The sequence below is a fragment of the Lactuca serriola genome, chromosome 3 (genome assembly GCF_051521515.1).
Source record: "Lactuca serriola cultivar US96UC23 chromosome 3, Lser_US96UC23_V15, whole genome shotgun sequence".
Taxonomy (NCBI): Eukaryota; Viridiplantae; Streptophyta; class Magnoliopsida; order Asterales; family Asteraceae; genus Lactuca; species Lactuca serriola.
Window position 1 is genome coordinate 245,405,264 of NC_136410.1, and position 5,050 is coordinate 245,410,313.

Genomic DNA, 5,050 nt, shown 5'->3' on the forward strand with positions numbered 1-5,050 from the left:
TATTTGGGTCTCAACATTCTTGGCTGCCCAGATGGCGGCTTTCAAAGTGGTTGCTTGTTTGACCATTGGACCAAAGTCTGCTGGTAATCCATGGGCAAACTTATTGACCTTGGAGAGTTCAGTTGGAACTAGATAAGGAACAAGCTTCATTTTCTCCGTAAAACTTGCAGCATACTCGATGACACTCATCTTTCCCTTCTTTAGATTCTGAAACTCGTTGTTGATTTCCAGAAGATCCTGTTCAGAGCAGTACTGCATTTTTAGCTGCACCAGAAAATCCTCCCATTACATCTTGTTCGCTTCTCCTTTGGGCATCGAATCAGCTAGTAGCTTCCACCAGCTTAGTACTCTAGATTTCAACAGAGGAACCGCGAGAGCGGTCTTTTGCCTGTTGCTACACTCACAACTCTCAAACATCGTCTCCATCTCGGAGATCCAGTTTATGACTTCCACCGGCGTCGGGCTTCCATATAGACTCGGTGGTTTGGACGCCATGAAATCCTTGTATTTGCATCCACGTCCATCATTTCCTCCATCCTGGTGGTTTTGCTTAACCATTGGTGGGTTGGCTTGACCAACAGTCCCACTGTAGTTTCCCTCCTCAGTCTGCCCCTCGTTTAACTCGGGCCGTTCGATCTGAATGGTCGCCTCCTCTCGATTTTGCTGGAGCAAACGCCTGGTTTCCTCCATTTGACGATCCAACATCGCTTGGATCATCGCTTGCACTCCGGCCATTGTGACTAGCTCAGCAGTGGCTTCCATCACCGGTATTTGCTCAATCACTGGGGGCTGATCTCGGTTCCCATTTGCATTCACGTTTCCGCTACGTGTTCTTACCATCTTGATCTATACACCTAATGAGGTGAATCTAGACCTTTACTTAGGATTGACGTTTAAATCATCCTTATCACTCCGAAACGTTTACATGCTAGTTCTAATATCGTATTCGTACGTTTAGAATCCTAAACACATAAGGTTTCCAGATCCGGTCGGCAACAGACCATAGATCCGAACAACTAACAGCATATCAGGCACAAGTATTTAGCACATAAAAGCATTTTAGGCATCATTCCTAAAATAAGCTAGTGCTCACACCTCACAATCATCGCTCAACATTCTAAGTTTAAGTCTAGAAATAAATACATATTCCTAGTTCGCTTAAACTAATGCTCTGATACCAACTGTGACATCCCCATTTTCACGGCCAGAAAAGACCAATTTTGTTTATGCTTTATAAAAATCAGAGTACTTCATTTTATAAAAATGTTGCGGAATTTGTTCCCAGAAAAACACGATAAATACATTATTAAAACATTTTTGAAGAAACGTATTTATTTCATTTTAAAACGTTTGGGATGTCATTGTTAATACAGAAACATAAGCATAAACAGAACTTACAATTATTTACACTAGTGATCTACATCTCTTTAAATCTCTCAGTGTAATGTCACTTCATATCGTCACCTGTGATGTAAATAAACTGAGTGGGTCAGGTTGGGAAACCTGGTGAGTACATAGGGTTTTCAACCCACAATAATATAGTTATTATGTTTAAACAATCAAACAATCAACCCAATTACCCATCCCCGTTATCTTCTTTTAGTCTTCCCTAAAGATATTATCTCAAGGGTCATTTCCTATATCATATTTACTTTTCATCTCCTTACATCGTATTTCCTTATATGATTGTTCTTACGAACTTTACCTAAGGATCATCGCCTACATTGCATAGACAATACTAATCCGGGGATTACTCCCTCAATATGTGTCTAGCAAGAGTTAGGGTATCATCGCATGATTACGCAGCCACAACATCGCCTGGACTCGTACTTCATAATAAGGGTTAGACTATCATCGCATGAATACGTAGTCACAACATCGCCTGGACTCGTACTTCATAATAAGGGTTAGACTATCATCGCATGAATACGTAGTTACAACATCACCTGAACTCGTAATTCATCACCTACAGGTTGCTAGCCTGCTGGTGTTTCCACGGGGTTGTCTATAATAGTCCGTGGTCGCCATCTATACTCTGGTAGATGACTACATCTCCAAATTGTCGGACAAGGTTGTAGTATCCTACATCACCGATTCATAATCACCTATCTATCATCACCTTCCTATCATCACCTATCTCTCATTATTTTATTTCATCACTCACCAACTATTTCATCTACCCATGTTTTATCCCAACATATTTGTAGATATAAAATAAATATACAGTTTAAATCATTTAAAACATGTATAAATCATTCATCCAGCATAGACAACAAGTATTCAAACAATATGCACACATAGCACGTAATTTATATTAAAATACTTCATATATATGTGTAAGATCAAAGGGACCATGCACTCACCTGAGTAGGTGGTGACTCAGCACTCGGACAGCGCTTCGATACTCTCAAAACGATATTCCTTCGATAAAACCTAGTATCGATACCACTAGGGTTTAGTTTAATGATAACCGCGACAAATTAATTAGTCTGACTATTATTAAGCGTTAATAACGCTCAATATAACTCATAATAATAGCCCAAATAATTATTTTAAGGACCTAATAACATTCCTATAATTATTTGAAAGCTATATTAAAAATTGCGTAAGCGTAGCACACTTACAGCGAATTTTATCGAAAACCGGAACTTAGTTGGAGCAGCGTTCCCGAGCCGAAAGGCTCTTTTCTCGGAACTCCGGGAGCCTCGGGGCTTCCTTCGGGTGCTAGGGGGTTTACCTAGGCTTTAGGGGGCTTAAGGAGGCTTAGAGAGAGAAACTAGAGAGAGAAAGTGAGTTTGGGAGGTGTGAAGAGAAGGCTAGACCCGACACCTCTATTTATAGTGCAAAATCTGATGGACTCGTCGAGTCTGAGTCATGACTCGCCGAGTTGGTCCATGTGGTGGCCTTCTGGTGGTGCCACGTGTCCAATTCTGGTGGTGCCACGTCACCCCCTATCGCGTATCAGCCTCCGAACTTAGAAAAATCATAACTTTCGCATACGAGCTCCGTTTTCGACGTTCTTTATATCCACGCGTAGGTAAAATCAATATCTACAACTTTCATTTAGACTCCGTCGGCTAATTCTTGACCGATCTCAAATTTAACTGTAGGAGGCGTTTAGACTGTTAAATGACCGCGAAGAATTCGTAACTCCTTCATACGAACTCCGTTTTCGTCCATCTTTTTACCGTTGAGTTCCTATTAATGAGATCTTCAACTCTCATTTAGGTCGTGTAAGCCAAAAACCGCTCGAACTAAAATTCGAGTTTCGGGTCATGCACTTCTAAGCCGAATCTTAGAAAAATCATAACTTTCTCATACGAAGTCAGATTTGGGCGTTCTTTTTCCGACGCTCTTAGTTTAACATATTCTACAACTTTTGTTTAGATTGCTAAGGCTAAATCTCGCTCTATTGTAAATTCACTATTTACGCTTCCCGGTGTCGTGTCGGTTTTGCCGTAAAACTTCGACGGGCCATAACTTCTTCGTTATAACTCAGATTTCGGCGTTCTTTATATGTACGGAAACCTCGTGACATATACTACAACTTGGTTAAGATTATTTATTCTAAATAATCTTTTGTCGAAAAGTCGTTTTCGACCCTTATTGCCTCTAAATTGACTAGCCCGGATCTACGGGCGTTACAAATTAAGACCCAAAAATCAAAGAAGACTGAAACTGGGAATTACGTCGGGCGTAATCCTAGTATGCAGGGCGTAGGGGGTCGCGTTCCCCGTTTCTGTAAGGTTGCCAGGTACGCCCAGCGTATAGGGTTGGTACGCGCGGCGTAACCTGGAGAGAGTTGACTTTTGTTGACTTTTTGGGTTTGATCAATATTTGGGTCCTTGAGCCATAAGAGGGGTAAAATGGTCTTTTACCCTTCTGAGAATGCCAAGAGAGAGTTCAGTCTAGCCTTTGAGAGTTCTATTGATTAGGGTATTTATTCCATGTAATTAGGCGGAGGCTAGACCAGATTTTTACCGAGACAGAGATTTACCGAGACAGCTGAGGTGAGTCTTCTCACTATACTTTACCTTGAGTAGGTAACCAGAGTTATGAGATAGAGTATCTTGTATGCTATCTATGTGATGGGTTGCACTGCATTAGTTCTATGTGACTTATGTCGTGTGTACATCAGAGTTAGGACCAGAAGGTCCACAGAGCTACGACCAGAGGGTCCATAGAGTTAGGGCCCAAGGGCCCACAGAGTTATAGCCTCGAGTGGCTAATATGTGTTATATGAGGTATTTTGGGGAACTCACTAAGCATTTATGCTTATATTGTTTTGTGTTATGTGTTTCAGGTACTAGTGACGATCGTGGGAAGGCGCCGGCATGATTCGTACACACACACGCGGAGTTTTATATGTTCTTTTGATCGTGGGATATGTTTTATGAATTGAAATGTGATACATTGAGATTTTTATAATAAATATGAATGGGAATGTGTTTTGAAAATGCGAAAAATTGTTTAAATTTTTACGGTGTTACAATTGGTATCAGAGCCTTGGTTTGAGGGACTCGGATGTACCTTCGGGCGTATCTGAACTCAAACTGAGGATTTGAGGAAAAAATTATAATAAAATAATTTTCAAAGAGTAAAAGAGTTTTGAAACAAACAGAGCAGAGTCGTGTGTACGATCAGCCAGCGCCCGAACGGTGATTTCCCAAAATACCCTTACAATAAGTGATATGAGATATGTTATGCTATGATATATGATGAGTTATGTTATGCATGCTAGAGTAGACTAGGTATTCTTATTAGGACTAGAGTGACCTGATTTGTGATGCCTTAGTCTAGGAGTCTTGCTGCTAAGGAAGCTTGAGAGTGATTAGATAGCAGCGAGGAGTTTATGAGAGATCTGCTAGAGAATAGCCTATGATTATTTAGAATAGAGTACTTGGGATTTGGGACCCAGGGAGGAGGACTTGGGGTGAATGCTGATGCGGTGTGGACAGTAGTATTGGGCCCGTACTACTGGAGGCACCGGATCAGTACGCAGTCCAAGTAAGAATCTTCGGGGTATCAGAGGTCAAGTAGGGTTGAGTTA